The 17860-nt window shown below is 40.0% G+C and overlaps 1 long non-coding RNA gene across 2 annotated transcripts in view; it reads right to left on the reverse strand.

Annotated features, from left to right (window-relative positions):
- Positions 1-8434: 8434 nt before the first annotated feature.
- The window catches only part of LOC144580346 (uncharacterized), a 62581-nt gene continuing 53155 nt past the window's right edge, over positions 8435-17860 (reverse strand). For both annotated transcript variants that reach the window (XR_013529682.1, XR_013529678.1), the window contains one exon: positions 8435-8609. This is a non-coding gene — a long non-coding RNA (uncharacterized LOC144580346). The remainder of the gene's footprint in view (positions 8610-17860) is intronic.

Below are 17860 nucleotides of genomic sequence, written 5' to 3' on the forward strand. Positions count from 1 at the left end.
AGTGGGACAAACAAGGCAATTCCAAATGCTCCGAGAGTTTCACTGCGGGCACAGCTGAACCCAAGATGGTGCAGCTTCGTGGGGGAGGGGCATTTGCCATTACTGAGGCAACCCGCCCCTACTGAGGTACACTCCCATTGCTGATGTGGCCTGCCGTTGCCGAGGCAACCTGCCACAACAGAAAGACTCTGCCGCAGGGCGAAGCCCATGGCAGCAAGGCAGAGACTGCAGCAGAAGGGCAGAGCCTGCAGCAACAGGGCGGACCTCACACCAGCAGGGCGGAGCCTCGGCAGGCAAATAGTGACTAGACTGCCTCCTAGCTGGGCAGGACAGCACAATGGACACATAAAGAAAACCCCAACCCCCCAAGACAGAGCATCTGAGAAAAAAAGGGTTTTTTTAATGAGTTCTGCCACAGCAGAATTAAATGTAGCAGCCTAACAGCCCTGAATGAACAACAGAGCTCACAGATCAGCACTTGAGCTCCTATAAAGTACACATTGTCTCCTCAAGAAGCTTCCTGACTCCTCTATATCCAGAAGACTGACATTTGGCAGGCATCATTCTGGGACAAAGATAGCAGAAAAAGAAACTGGTAGCATCCCTCACTGTTCCGCAGCCACTATAGATGGACCCCAGACAAGCAGGGCCTGGAGTGGACCTCAGCAGTTGTACAGTGGAGAAGCTAGACTGGTAGAAGGAAAACCAAGTAACAGAAATAATTCATCATCAACAATCTGGGCATCCACTCAGAGACCCAATCGAAAAGTCAGCAACTACTCAGATGACAGGTGGATAAATCCACAAACATGGGAAGAAACCAGCGCAAAAAGGAGGAAAACACCCAAAACCAGAACACCATGACTCCTACAAAGGACCAAAACTCCTCACAAGCAAGGAAACAAAGCTGGACGGAGAATGACTGTGATGAAATGACGGAATTAGACTTCAGAAGGGGGATAATGAGAAATTTTGTGAGCTAAAAGAACATGTATTACATCAATGCAAAGAAACTAAAAAACGTAAAAAAGGATTCAAGGAAATGATAACAAGAATGAATAACTTAGAGAGGAATATGAATGAATTGAAGGAGTTGAAAAACACAATACAAAAACTTTGCGAAGCATGCACAAGTTTCAACAGCCGAATTGACCAAGCAGAAGAATATCAGAAGTCGAAGATCAACTCAATAAAATAAAACGAGAAACCAAGATTAGAGAAAGAAGCACAAAAAAATGAACAAAGTCTCCAAGAAATGTGGGACTATGTGAAGAGACCTAACCTATGTTTGATAGATGTATGAGAATGTGACGAAGAGAATGAATCCAAGCTGGAAAATACTCTTCAGGATATTATCCAGGAAAATGTCCCCCACCTAGCAAGGCAGGCCAACACTCAAATGCATGAAATACAGAGAACACCACAAAGATATTCCGCAAGAAGAGCAACCCCAAGGCACATAATCGTCAGATTTACCAGGGTTGAAATATAGGAGAAAATACTAAGGGCAGCCAGAGAAAAAGGTCAGGTCACCCACAAAGGGAAGCCCTTCAGACTCACAGCAGATCTCTCGGCAGAAACCCTACAAGCCAGAAGAGAGTGGGGGCCAATATTCAACATGCTTAAAGAAAAGAACTTTCAACCCAGAATTTCATATCCAGCCAAAATGAGCTTCATAAGTGAAGGAAAAATAAAATCCTTTGCGAACAACTCAGAGATTTTGTCACCACCAGGCCTGCTTTACAAGAGCTCCTAAAAGAGGCACTACACATAGAAAGGAACAACCAGCACCAGCCATTCCAAAATCACACTGAATGCTAAAGAGCATCAACATAATGAAGAATCTACATCAACTAATGGGCAAAACAGCCAGCTAGCATCAAAATGGCACTATCAAATTCACACATAACAATATTAACCCTAAATGTAAATGGACTAAATGCACAATCAAAAGACACAGACTGGCAAATTGGATAAAAATCCAAAACCCATCAGTGTGCTGTATCCAGGAAACCCATCTCACATGCAAGGATACACACAGGCTCAAAATAAAGGGATGGAGGAAGATTTACCAAGCACATGGAGAGCAAAAAAAAGCTGGAGTTGCAATTCTCATCTCTGATACAATAGACCTTAAAGCAACAAAGATCAAAAGAGACAAAGAAGGCCATTACATAATGGTAAAAGGATCGATACAATAAGAAGAGCTAATGATCCTGAACATATATGGACCCAAAACAGGAGCACCCAGATATATAAGGCAAGTTCTTAATGACTTACAAAGAGACTTAGACTCCCACACAATAATAGCGGGAGACTTTAACACTCCACTGTCAATATTAGACAGATCAACCAGACAGAAAATCAACAAGGATATCCAGGGCTTGAACTCAGACCTGGAACCACCCCAAATCCACAGAATATACATTCTTCTCAGCACCACATCACACCTACTCAAGAATTGACCACATAATTGGAAGTAAAGCACTCCTCAGCAAATGCAAAGCAACCGAAATCATAACAAACAGTCTCTCAGACCATAATGCAATCAAGTTAGAACTAAGAATTCAGAAACCAACCCAGAACTGCACAACTTCATGGAAACTGAACAACTGGCTCTTGAAGGTGGACTGGATAAACAATGAAATGAAGGCAGAAATAAAGAAGTTCTTCAAAACCAATGAGAACAAAGACACAACATGCCAGAATCTCTGGGACACATTTAAAGCAGTCTCTAGAGGAAAATATATAGCAATAAGTGCCCATATGAGGAGAATGGAGAGATCCAAAATTGACACCCTATCGTCAAAATTGAAAGAGCTAGAGTAACAAGATCAAAAAAACTCAAAACCTAGCAGAAGACAAGAAATAACTAAAATCAGAGCTGAGCTGAAGGAGATTGAGACACAAAAACCCCTTCAAAAAATCAATAAATCCAAGAGCTGGTTTTTTGAAAAGATCAACAAAATAGACAGACCACTAGCCAGATTGATTAAAAATAAAAGAGAGAACAACCAAATAGATGCAATAACAAATGATAAAGGGGAAATCACCACAGATTCCACAGAAAGTCAAACCATCATCAGAGAATATTACAAACAACTCTATGCACATAAACTAGTAAACCTGGAAGAAATGGATAAATTCCTGGAATCCTGCGTCCTCCCAAGCCTAAACCAGGAGGAAGCTGAAACTATGAACAGACCAATAACAAGGGCAGAAGTCGAGGCAGCAATTGAGAGCCTACCACACAAAAAAAGCCCAGGTCCAGATGGGTTCACAGCCGAATTCTACCAGACACACCAAGAGGAGCTGGTACCATTCCTTCTGAAACTATTACAAATAATCCAAAAAGAGGAAATCCTTCGCAAATCATTTTATGAGACCAACATCATCCTGATACCAAAACCCGGCAGAGACTCAACAAGAAAAGAAAGCTTCAGGCCAATATCCATGATGAACATAGATGCAAAAATGTTCAATAAAATATTGGCAAGCCGATTGCAAAAGCAAATCAAAAAACTTATCCATTACAATCAAGTAGGATTCATCCCGGGGATGCAAGGCTGGTTCAACATATGCAAGTCTATCAACGTAATTCACCACATAAACAGAACCAAAAACAGAAACCACATGATTATCTCAATTGATGCAGAGAAGGCATTCGACAAAATTCAACAGCCCTTTATGCTAAAAACCCTCAATAAACTCGGTATCGATGGAATGTATCTCAACGTAATAAAAGCTATTTATGACAAACCAACAGCCAATATCATACTGAATGGGCAAAAACTGGAAGCATTCCCTTTGAAATCTGGCACTAGACAAGGATGACCTCTTTCACCACTCCTATGCAATATAGTACTGGAAGTTCTAGCCAGAGCAATCAGGCAAGAAAAAGAAATAAAGGGTATTCAAATAGGAAAGGTGGGAGCCAAATTGTCTCTATTTGCAGAAGACATGATAGTATACCTAGAAGACCCCATTGTCTCAGCCCAAAAACTCCTGAAACTGATAAGCAACTTCAGCAAAGTCTCAGGATATAAAATCAATGTGCAAAAATCACAAGCATTCATCTACACCAATAACAGACTTAAAGAAAGCCAAATCAAGAACGAACTGCCATTCACAATTGCTACAGAAAGAATAAAATACCCAGGAAAACAACTCACAAAGATGTAAGGAACCTCTTCAAGGAAAACTGCAAACCACTGCTCAATGAAATAAGAGAGGACACAAACAAATGGAGAAACATTCCATGTTCGTGGTTATGAAGAATTAATATCGTGAAAATGGCTATACTGCCCAAAGTAATTTACAGAATCAATGCTATCCCCATCAAGCTACCATTGACTTTCTTCACAGAACTGGAAAAAACCACCATGAACTTCATATGGAACCAAAAGAGAGCCTGCATAGCCAAGTCAATTCTAAGCAAAAAGAACACAGCGGGGGGCACACACTACCGGATTTCAAACTATACTACAAGGCTACAGTAATCAAAACAGCATGGTACTAGTACCAAAACAGAGATATAGACCAATGGAATAAAACAGAGGCATCGGAGGCAACACAACATATCTACAACCATACAATCTTGGATAAACCTGACAAAAACAAGCAATGGGGAAAGGATTCCTTGTTTAATAAATGGTGTTGAGAAAACTGGCTAGCCATGTGCAGAAAGCACAAACTGGACCCCTTCCTGACACCTTACACTAAAATTAACTCCAGATGGATTAAAGACTTAAACATAAGACCTGGCACCATAAAAACCCTAGAAGAAAATCTAGGCAAAACCATCCAGGACATAGGAGTAGGCAAGGACTTCATGAACAAAACACCAAAAGCATTGGCAACAAAAGCCAAAATAGACAAATGGGACCTAATCAAACTCCACAGCTTCTGCACCACAAAAGAAACAGTCACTAGAGTGAATCGGCAACCAACAGAATGGGAAAAAATTTTTGCAGTTTACCCATCTGCTAAAGAGCTGATATCCAGAATTTACAAAGAACTCAAACAGATTTACAGGAAAAAAAACAAACAAGCCCATTCAAAGATGGGCAAAGGATATGAACAGACACTTTACAAAAGAAGACATATATGAGGCCAACAATCATATGAAAAAATGCTCATCATCACTGGTCATTAGAGAGATGCAAATCAAAACCACATTGAGATACCATCTCACAGCAGTTAGAATGGCAATCATTAAAAAATCTGGAGACAACAGATGCTGGAGAGGATGTGGAGAAATAGGAACACTTTTACACTGTTGGTGGGAGTGTAAATTAGTTCAACCATTGTGGAAGACAGCGTGGCGATTCCTCAAGGCCTTAGAAATAGAAATTCCATTTGACCCAGCAATCCCATTACTGGGTATATATCCAAAGGACTATAAATTGTTCTACTATAAGGACACATGCACATGAATGTTCATTGCAGCAGTATTTACAATAGCAAAGACCTGGAACCAACCCAAATGCCCATTGATGATAGACTGGATTGGGAAAATGTGGCACATATACACCATGGAATATTATGCAGCAATCAGAAATGATGAGTTCGTGTCATTTGTAGGGGCATGGATGAATCTGGAGAACATTATTCTCAGCAAACTGACACAAGAACAGAAAATGAAGTACCGCATATTCTCACTCATAGGCGGCTGATGAACAATGAGAACACATGGACACAGGGAGGGGAGCACTACACACTAGGGTCTATTGGGGAGAATAGGGAAGGGACAGTAGGGGGTGGGGAGTTGGGGAGGGATAGCATGGGGAGAAATGCCAGATGTGGGAGAAGGGGAGGAAGGCAGCAAATCACACTGCCACGTGTGTACCTATGCAACTATCTTGCATGTTCGTCACATGTACCCCAAAACCTAAAATGCAATAAAAAAATAAATCAAAATAAAAATAAAGAAACAAAACAAAAAAACTCAGGTATATTATAGAGTAGATTGCACAAAATTATCTTTTAAAACCCACACAATTTAAGGGAAATGTCAAGCCTTCTCTATAATATCTGGCACTGCTGATCTTACTGCCAGATTCTCCTGGAAGTACACATTCATTCCCCTTTGCTCTAATGGAGACTTTAGTCAAAAACTCTGTTAAATATTGCTCCACACCATGCTGCTCTCAATCTCCTGACTTTAGTAAGTAGCACAAAAATTACCAACTGTTTAACTCTGGGCAAATTACCTAAGCTTTCTGTGCACTGATTTCCTCACCTATAAAATAGAGATGATAATAGTACGCACGTCCTGGAATTGTTATTTATTACAGAGCAATGCCTGGCACATTGGAAACTTCCTGATACATAACATTATTTCTTTAACCATTCATATAATTGGTACTTACAATTACAGTGCTATGTATAACTAGCACAGAAAATAGTACATATGCATATGGTGGGTACTCTTTAAAGTCTCTTAAATATATAAGGCATAATTTTTAACATATTTGGCTCAATAACTAAGCTACACTCATAGGTCATAACATTAACATGGACAGGATAATTACCCTTTATGAAATCCTAACAGTTGTTTTGTTTGGGAAATTGAAGTGAGCAACCCAAATAGAATCCCAAGAGAAGGAAGATGCCTCAGAAGAAAGATGACCCTTAGATAAACAACCATAAACAGATTTCAGTATCATCATTAGAGCAACAAATCACCCTTCAAAAACGCCAGCTGACAGCTCTGTGATCCAGTACTGATGGGGAAGTAAACCCTACTGGGGTGAAATAATTGAGGGAAATATGGCTGGGTTAGATGTCATCTGATGAGTTTACATACTGTAATAATTTAAACAGTCATTGGCTCTCTGGGTCCTGCTTTATCCAGCTATGCAATACTTAACATTTTATGGCTGCTCCCCAGTTGCTCTCACCCAGCCCTCCCTTCTGGCCTAGGATTTGTTTAGATAAGCTGGATTTCCTGGGTGTGATTTGAAATAAATTAGCCATGCAGATGGCTGTCTTCCCACCAGGCTCCCACTGGTTTATTCTACATACTGCTTTATTCTAAATGCTTAGAAGCACCTTTTAACAGCAACTTATCTGCACCAAAAGGAAAGAACCACTCATGGTTCATCTGCTGACCCAAACAACCAACCAAGAAGAACTGATTCAATTACCAGATTGCACCATGTGCCTTGTTTTCTGAAGAAAGTGTTACGAAAAGTTGAGATACTAGCTTAGCGTTTGAGTTAGAGCAAAAGAGACTAGCACTGAACAAAAGAGACAGCCAAAGTGCAAGGTGCCTCCATGATTCCTTGTGGTCAGTTTCAGCTTGACCACTTCCTTGAGTTCATGCAGCAACCCATCCCCTCTGGTTGACTATATTCATTCATCAAATACCACATTCATATTTTTTTATGATTTTTGTATGGTCTCTCTCTTTACTTTTGCCCTTTCCCCATCTGTTTATATGATGCAGGCACAGAAAAATAAAAGATCTTAAAAATTAATTTCACAAACTTAAACAATTGGACAAGCAAAACCAAAGTAACCACATTAAAAATGGACAAAAGACATGAAGAGAAACTTCTCAAAAGAAGATGTATAAGCAGTCAACAAACATTAAAATGCACTCAGCATCACTAATCATCAGAGAAATGCAATCAAAACAACAGTGAGATGCCATCTCACACCAGTCAGCACCCGTCAGATGGTTATTATTAAAAAGTCAAAAAATAACAGGTGCCATTGAGGCTACAGAGCTAAAGAAAAACTTATATACTGCTGGTGCTAATGTAAATTAGTATAGTCACCATTTGGACATTTCTCAAAGAACTTAAAACAAAACTGCCATTTAACTCAGCAATCCCATTACTAGACATATATCTAAAAGAAAATAAACCATTCTACCAAAAAGATACATGCACTCATTTGTTCATCATGGCACTGTTTACAATAGCAAAGATATGGAGTCAATCTAGGTGCCCCTCAACAGCAGATTGGAGAAAGAAAATGTCACACACACACACACACACACACACACACACACCATGGAATACTATGCAGCCATGAAAAAGAACAAAATTATGTTCTTTGCAGAAAAAGAATGAAATTATGTCCCTTGCAGCAACAGATGTAGCTAAAGGCCATTATTCTATGCAAATTAATGCAGGAATAGGGAACGAAATACTGTGTGTTCTCATTTAGAAGTGAGAGCTACACATTGGATACTTATGGACATAAAGATGGCAACAATAGACACTAGGGACTATAGGGGACAAGGACTGAAAAACTCACTATTGGGTACTATACTCACTACCTGGGTGATGGAATCAATTGTACCCCAAACCTCAACATCATGCAAATATACCCACGTAACAAACTTGCACATGTACTCCCAGAATCTAAAATAAAAGTTAGAATTTTTTTAAAAAAAATCTATGAAACAAGAATGTATCTCTCATCTACATGGGTGGGAAGAAAAAAGAAGGACGGTGGTCATTCTGTAATTCAGTCTTGAAAGTCTGATAGCTGTTGAGCACAATTACTTGGTGTCTCAGGTCTGGTGGGGACAGTGGTCTTTATTTTCCAGAATCCAAAGATTGTCTTTCTTCTTGATCTGTGCAGCAAGGATCCTTCTGGAAGACAAACCAAGTGCACAAAATATTCACTGTGAATATTTGGCTTCCAAATCTGAGGGATTCATTCATTGTTACCACTGCCACTGGGAATAAGAAAATGTATCAGCTTAAAGGAAGTTTAGAAATTATCAAATCCAGCCATGTTATTTTCAGATGAGGAAACAAGGCCAAGGAAGTAATAGTTCCTCACCTAAGGTCATATATCAGGTGACCAGAACCAAGATCAAAAGCCTTGGGGAGTCTTCACTCCCAGAGAATTTTCACAAAATGAGCTTCCTGAGTCCCATGCATCCTGATCTCATCTTGGGTCCCAGGGGACTCATGCTCAGGAAAGCCCTATCAGAGACAAAGGGGACACTATTTCTAATGCTGTAAATTCATATAAACTTTCTGGATGGCACAAGCTTTCTCTCTGATAGAGAAAAATTTCTATACTTAAAGAAAAAGAATATAAAGATTAATGATGTGTATAAAGTTGTATGTAAAAGCTTGCTTAGCAATGAATAATATGAGAAAACTTTCTGCCTGAAAGTAATGGATTTGTTAAGTGCATTATGGACTAACCATATGATGCAAATAATACTATGAATAGAAAATTAGAATAATTTTGAAAAAGAATATTTGTTAACATGGGAAAAGAAAAAAACAGTATTCCTAAGTGAAGAAAGACCTTAAAATTAATTATACAATACCAATCTTTAAATGACAGAGAGGGAGAGAATATTTGAAGGACGTGTATCAATTGTAAACAATGTTCATTTCTGGTTAATTGAATTGTGAAGGAGTTTTCCTTTTTGGCTTTTCAATGAGATTTTTCCAAGTTGTATGCACTGATTAGGCTTTGATTTCAATTTTGTTATTAGGGAAAATATTACATAAAAAAACCAAATATGTTAATAAACATTCCTTAATTCATTTTCCTGGACAATGGCTCTAAAGAGAATTTCTTTGAATCCAGTTTTCCAGTTCCTGAAGTAACTAGACCCACCCCCACCACCATACCTGCCACCATCTTCCCAATTCCTTGCACCTAAATGCTATACACTGCTTCTTGTGCTTACTCCAAAATACATGTTGTCATGTACTGAGTTCCTACCATTAGGGTCCAACCACCTGAAAAACCAGTGATTCAGTTCTTACCATTCCAGGATGCTTTGGTGTATGACAGAGCAATAGTGCTAACCTGCCCTGACCGCCCAATTGACCATTGCCTTGAATTATTCCTGTACTTGATGTCTCTGCTGTGTGTTCAAGTTTAGACTTTCTCTTTTTCTTGTTAAAATCAGCTCTTCTTTATCTAGGTCAGTTTCTTCGGCTCAAAGACCCTTCCTCATTCTAGCTTCCTCTATTACTCTTCAAATCCGTTGAGAACTTAGCATACCTTGAGTCCAGATCCACTGGAGCATGACATAAAGAATTAACTGAGCTTGAGGGTCTTCAGGAAAAGCTCCCTGGAAGAGGCAGACATTCTACAGCACTAAAAATGTGGCTGGAAGCTAGCAATTTTTCAAGGATTTGTATTTAATGAAGTATTTGGCTAGGGTGGCTGAGCTTTAAATTAGTAAATACCATTTCACCATAGACACAGATGAACCATGGAGGGATTCTACACTTGTTGGCTTCTGAAGACGTCACCATGTAAGATGAAAGCTTAGTGATTTGGCAAGGATGAGTATGGTAAATAATATTGCTTTTTTTTTTTTTTTTGAGATGGAGTTTCGCTCTTGTTACCCAGGCTGGAGTGCAATGGCGTGATCTTGGCTCACTGCAACCTCCGCCTCCTGGATTCAGGCAATTCTCCTGCCTCAGCCTCCCGAGTGGCTGGGATTACAGGCACAGGCCACCATGCCTAGCTAATTTTTTGTATCTTTAGTAGAGACGGGGTTTCACCATTTTGACCAGGATGGTCTCGATCTCTTGACCTCATGATCCACCCGCCTCGGCCTCCCAAAGTGCTGGGATTACAGGCTTAAGCCACCGCGCCCAGCCAATATTGCTTTAAGAACCATAAGGGATGTATTATTCTGTCTATTACTCTGCAACCAAGAATGTGCATGTAGTCTTTAATTCACTGAGCACACGATCCACCCGAGTTGCTTCTCTTACATCTCAGGGATGTGGTTTGGGTATAGCCTGCACGGGAGAATCCCCAACAAGGCTGCTTCATCCAGCCCCACCCCCATCTCAGTAACTTCAGGAAGTTATAAAACATATTAAAATAGAATTATTTAAATATTAATAAGCATACATATTTCTAAAAAATTATGTTTCTAAGAAATCTTCAAAGTGAGCAAACAAATTCAAGAAGAAAATCAAACCAGAACTCAGGCAAATCGGTTTTCCTCAAGCCCTGGGCTTCTATTAAAAATTTTAAAAATAGAGTTTCCCCTCTAGAGAACTCTTAGATGGGGCTCATCTGACTGAGGCATGGAGAAGAGACAGTGGAAAATGAATGTCATCAAACAGCTTTGTGCGAAAGGGGACTGTAGCTTTGGTTTTACCTGTTAAAATCATTTTACCATACACATTTTTGGCAGGAAATTAAATGATGCGAACAGATGTAGATAGCAGTATCTGAGTGTCCAAAGTAGTTGCTCTTTAAATATAATGAAATAAAATAGAAAAAAATATTTTTTAACCATCTGTTTTTATCTTAAGAGAAACTGCCAGAGGCCAGGGAGTAAGACTGATCTCTGGGAACTGTGTGAACATGCCAGACAGAACAGGTATGAGGAGATGATTCTGGGCCTCAGGGCCCAATGATCAGAAAGAGAGGAGAGACAGCAGCCCAGGAGGCAGCTTTACCAGCCTTGGTGGTAACTGGCAGGCAGTGGCCGCAGTCTTTCAGGATCCCACTTCCTGGGTACTGGAAAACCTTAGCCTGCTAATGCTGTCACCAAATCCAAAATCCTTGTGATTTATCTGTTAGCATCTTCTACAGCCTCAAAAAGTCATAAAATACAGTAAGGAAAGGTGTTTAGGGACGAGAACCAAAACTGAATTATGTATGAAGATGGCAACACTACAGGAACTTCTCTTCCTTGTTCTCCCATGCAAGCTGTGCCCAGATCACATCCCAAAGATGTAAGGGAAGCAACTCAGGGATGGGTCATGTGGGAAGTGAACTGGAGATTAGGCATGCACTTGATTGCAGGATAATAGATAGAATATTACAACCATTATGATTATTTTAAACTATATTATTTATATTCTACATATAAATGCATTGATAACATCTGAAAGTATTAGCCAGTCTGATAATAATGGCTACCCCTATATCTATAAACTCTGGGAGAAGAGTATAACCACCTATACCTCTTGTATAAGGCTAAGCTAATCTCACTTGCATTGACCAGTAGAATGTGAATGGAAGTAATATCATATCTGTGCAGAAACTTTAAGAACCCGTGCATGGTTCCACCATTTCCCTTTTCCCTCTGACATGAGAGTGGTAGATATGTCATAAAAATGGAGCAGGGACTTCTACCAAGTTGGCCAAATATGAACAGCTCTGGAGCACAGTTCCCAGTGAGAGAGATGCAGGAGGCAAGTGATCTCTGCATTTCCAACCAAGGTACCAGGTTCATTTCAAATGGACTGGTTAGACAGTGGGTGTAGGCCAAGGAGGGCAAACCGAGGCGGGGCAGGGTGGCTGAAGGATCCTGCCCCACCCAGGAAGTGCAGCTGGCTGAAGGATCGGGGACTTTACCCCCCTCCAGCACTCCAGTTCAGACACCACTTCTCCCATGGCCATTGCAACTCACAGTCCAGGAGAATGCTGCCAGGCAGAAAAGCACTGTGAGTTACCAACACCGATCTGAGTGACAGCTTCAGCCACCCTGGTGCCATGAGTTGTTGGCACAGATCTGGGCAGAAGTACTGACTAGTGCAAAGAGCACCTGTAGGACAGATCTACCCACCCCCCCCCCAAGAAGGTAGAGCTGAAAGCAGGGAGACAGGTGATATGGCTTGGCAGGTCCTACCCCCACAAAGACCAGCAAACTGAAGCCCTCTTGCTTGGGAGGTCCTCAACCAGCACATCAGTCCAAGCTCAACCCAGGACAGTCAAGCTCAGTGGGGGGAAAGGTGTCTGCCATTGCAAAGGCAGATCTAATCTCACCTATATAAACAAAAGCCAGAGGAAGCCTACACAGCAGCAGGGCTGAGCCTGAGGCAGCCCAGCAATGCTTCTGCAGGCAGACAAGGGACAGACTTCCTCCTCAATCGGCCCCCTGACTCCTGAATAACAAAAAAAAAATGCCTCATACAGGAGAGCTCTGGCTGACACCTGGGGGGACCCTTCTGGGATGAAGCTACCAGAGGAAAGATCAAGCAGCAATCCTCTCTGCTCCACACCTGCTGTGGGTGATTCCCAGGCAACTAAGGTCTGGAGTGGACCTCCAGCAGTCCTACAGCATAGGAATCTTACTGTTAGAAGAAAAACTAAAAAAAAAAAAAGAAATGGCTACAAAATAAACAGAAAGGATGTCCACTCAGAGACCTGATCCAAAATCACCAACTTCAAAGACCAAAGGTAGATAAACCCACAAAAATGGGAAGAATCAGCAAAAAAATGGATGAAATCATCAAAGACCAGAATGCCTGTCCTCCTCCAAGGAACTACAACTCCTCTCCAGCAAGGGAACAAAACAGGATGGAGAATGAGTTTGATGAATTGACAGAAGCAGGTTTCAGAAGGTGGGTAATAACAAACTTCTCTGAGCAAAAGAAACATGTTCTAACCCAATGCAAAGTAACTAAAAACCTTGAAAAAAGGTTAGATAAAATGCTAAGATAAATTACTTGATGGAGCTGAAAAACACAGCATGAGAACTTCACAAAGCATACACAGTTTCAATAGCCAAATCAATCAAGCAGAAGGAAGTTCAAGTCATTGAAATAAAATGAGAAGGCAAGATTAGAGAAAAAAAAGAGTGAAAAGAAATGAACAAGGCCTCCAAGAAATATGGGGTTATGTGAAAAGACCTAATCTACACTTGGTGTACCTGAATGTGATGGAGAGAATGAATCCAAGCTGGAAAACACTCTTCAGGACATTATCCAAGAGAACTTCCCCAACCTAGCAAGGCAGGCTAACATTCAAATTCAGGAAATAGAGAGAAGACCAAAAAAATACTCCTCAAGAAGAGCAACCACAAGGCACATAATTGTCAGATTCACCAGGGTTAAAATGAAGGAAAAAATGCTAAGGACCATCAGAGAGAAAGGTCAGGTCACTCACAAAGGGAAACCCATTAGACTCACAGCAAATCTCTTGGCAGAAACCCTACAAGCCAGAAGTGTGGGGGGGTCAATATTGAACATCCTTAAAGAAAAGACCTTTCAACCCAGAATTTTATATCCAGCCAAACTAAGCTTCATAAGTGAAGGAGAAATAAAATTCTTTCAGACAAGCAAATGCTGAGAGATTTTGTTGCCACCAGACCTGCCTTAAAGAGACCCTGAAGGAAGCACTAAACACAGAAAGGAAAAACCAGTACCAGCCACTGCATAAATGTACCAAATGGTAAAGACCAATGAAGCTATGAAGAAACTGCATCAACTAATGGGCAAAACAATCAGCCAGGAACAAAATGACAGGATCACGTTCACACATAACAATATTAATGTTAAATGTAAACAGCCTAAATGCCACAATCAAAAGACACAGACTGGCAGATTGTATAAAAAGTCAAGACTGTGCTGTATCCAGGAGACCCATCTCATGTGCAAAGACACACATAGACTCAAAATAAAGGGATGGAAGAAGATTTACCAAGCAAATGGAGAGCAAAAAAAAGCAGGGGTTGCAATCTTAGTCTCTGATAAAACAGACTTTAAACCAACAAAGATCAAAAGAGCCAAAGAAGGGCATTACATCATGGTAAAAGGATCAATGCAACAAGAAGAGCTAATGATCCTAAATATGCATGCGCCCAATACAGGAGCACTCAGATTCATAAAGCAAGTACTTATAGACCTACAAAGAGACTTAGACTCTTGCACAGTGATACTGGGAGACTTGAACACTCCACTGTCAGTATTGAACAGAACAACAAGACAGAAAATCAACCAGGATATCCAGGACTTGAACACACATCTGGACCAAGTGGAGCTAACAGACATCTACAGAACTCTCCACCCCAAATACACAGAAAATACATTCTTCTCAGCACCACATCACAGCTACTCTAAAATTGACCACATAATATGAAGTAAATCACTCCTCAGCAAAGCAAAAGAACAGAAATCATAACAGTCTCTCAGACCACAGCACAATCAAATTAGAACTCAAGATTAAGAAACTCACTCAAAACTACACAACTACATGGAAACTGAACAACTGGCTCCTAAATGACAACTGGATAAACAACAAAATGAAGGCAGAAATAAAGATGTTCTTCAAAGCCAATGAGAATGAAGACACAACATACCAGAATCTCTGGGACACATTTACAGCAGTAGCTAGAGGAAAATTTATAGCAATAAATGTCCACATGAGGAACAAGGAAAGATCTAAAATTAACAAGCTATGATCATAATTGAAAGAGCTAGAGGAGCGAGATCAAAAAAATCTCAAAAGCTAGCAGAAGACAAGAAATAACTAAGATCAGAGCAGAACTGAAGGAGATAGAGACACAAAAAAAAAAATCTTCAAAAAATCAATAAATCCAGGGGCTGTTTTTCAAAAAAAAAAACAACAAAATAAACAGGCCACTAGCCAGACTAATAAAAAAGACAAGAGAGAAGAATCAAATAGATGCAATAAAAACAATAAAGGGGATAGCATCACTGATTCCACAGAAATATAAACTACCATCAGAGATTACTACAAACAACTCTATGCACATAAATCAGTAAATCTGGAAGAAATGAATAAATTCCTGGACACTTGTACTCTCCAAAGACTAAACCAGGAAGTTGAAACTCTGAATAGACTAATAACAAGGTCTGAAGTTGAGGCAGCAATTAATAGCCTACCAACCAAAAAAAGTCCAGGTTCAGATGGGTTCACAGCTGAATTCTACCAGACATACAAAGAGGAGCTGGTACCACTCCTTCTGAAACTATTCCAAACAATCCAAAAAGAGGGAATCCTCCCTAACTCATTTTATGAGACCAACATCATCTTGATACGAAAACCTGGCAGAGACAGAACTAAAAAAGAAAATTTCAGGCCAATATTCATGATAAACATTGATGCAAAAATCTTCAATAAAATACTGGCAAACAGAATTTAACAGCACATCAAAAAGCTTATCCACTACTATGAAGTAGTCTTCATCCTGGGGATGCAAGCCTGATTTGACATACACAAATTTATAAATGTGTTTATAAATACATCATATAAACTGAATCAAAGACAAAAACCACCTGATTATCTGTATAGATGCAGAGAAGGCCTTCAACAAAATTCAACAGCCCTTTATGCTAAAAACTCTCAATAAACTAGATATTGATGGAATGTATCTCAAAATAATAAAAGCTATTTACAACAAACTCACAGGCAATATCATATTGAGTGGGCAAAAACTGAAATCATTTCCTTTGAAAATCTGCACTAGACAAAGGTGCCCTCTCTCACCACTCCTATTCAATACGGTATTGGAAGTTCTAACCAGAGCAATCAGGCAAGAAAAATAAATAAAAGGTATTCAATTAGGAAAACAGGAAGACAAACTGTCTCTATTTGCAGATGACATGATTGTATATTTGGAAGACCCCATCTTCTCAGCCCAAAATCTCCTTAAGCTGATAAGCAACTTCAGCAAAGTCTCAGAATACAAAATCAATGTGCAGAAATCACAAGCATTCCTACACACCAATAACAGACCAACAGAGAGCCAAATCATGAGTGAACTCCATTTACAACTGCTACAAAGAAAATAAAATATCTAGGAATAAACTAACAAAGCATGTAAAGGACCTCTTCAAGGAGAACTACCAACCACTCCTCAAGGAAATAAGAGAGGACACAAACAAATGGAAAAACATTGCATGCTCATGTTTAGGAAAAATCAGTATCATGAAAATGGCCATACTGCCCAAAGTAATTTATAGATTCAATGCTATCCCCATCAAGCTACCATTGACCTTCTTCACAGAACTGGAAAAAACCACCTTAAACTTTATATGGAACCAAAAGAGAGCCTGCATAGCCAAGACAATACTAAACAAAAAGAACAAAGCTGGAGGTATCACGCTACCTGACTTCAAACTGGCTGGTCTTGAACTCCTGACTTCCAGTGATCCACCTGCCTCAGTCTCCCAAAGTGCTGAAATTACAGGCATGAGCCACTGTGCCCAGCCCATTTTTGTCCTTTATTAACAACCAAAACACAGGCTAATCTAGTGGATAAAGTTCACATCCTCAGGAACCACAGTGTTGGGTCGAAACTGAGGTGAGACAATGAAGTCAAAAGTTTGGGTACTTTGACTCTTTTCCAATAAATATATAAAAGAAAAACAGAGTATGAAGATTGATCTTATTCATGGTTTATCAGTCAATTCATAATGCAAATTTACCTGTTGCTCTTTCCCTCTCCCTTGCTCTCCAACTTGGAGATGGAATCATCTAACTTATATCTATAGAGTATTTACTGTTCACAAAGTCCTTTCATATATGTTATCTTATTTAACTCTTATGACCATTTGTCAGGTGCACAGCACAAGAAATATGACAACCTCTAACCCTCCACTACTATACCTGTAAAACTGGTAAAATAACAGTACCTGATGGCATGGTTATTGTGAAGATTTAATGAGTTCATGTGCATGCCATCACCAAGCACAGATTGGACATTCAACTATGTATACAATGATGACAGCTATTATCTTCATCTCACAAAGGAGGAAACTGAGCTCAGTCAGAGAAAATTTGCCAAGTCATTAAATCAGAGTCAGAGTGGGTCTGATGGTAAAGACGGCTGATGCTGAGTCATGGTGGTCCAGAAGTTGGGCTCTTTAAATTTCACATGATTAAGGACAGGATTGGTCCCAGAGCCTTAAAGGGGCTGTGTCTGCAGATAAGGGAGAGACAGCCACAGCCAGGGAAGGCAGTTGCATGAGGATTTGAAGCCCATCTCATATTTAAGGTCTCTGCTGCTGCTTCTCCCTAGAAACCTGTGTGCCCTAGCATTGTCCTGGGCATTTTCTTCCCTAACCTACTCAGAGAAGGAACAATGCAGAATGCCCTAAGACCGAGCTTGCCAAACTCTCCTTTTGGTTACACAAGCCAAGCTGGAAAA

Source organism: Callithrix jacchus, chromosome 19, assembly GCF_049354715.1.
Source record: "Callithrix jacchus isolate 240 chromosome 19, calJac240_pri, whole genome shotgun sequence".
In the NCBI taxonomy this organism is placed as follows: domain Eukaryota; kingdom Metazoa; phylum Chordata; class Mammalia; order Primates; family Cebidae; genus Callithrix; species Callithrix jacchus.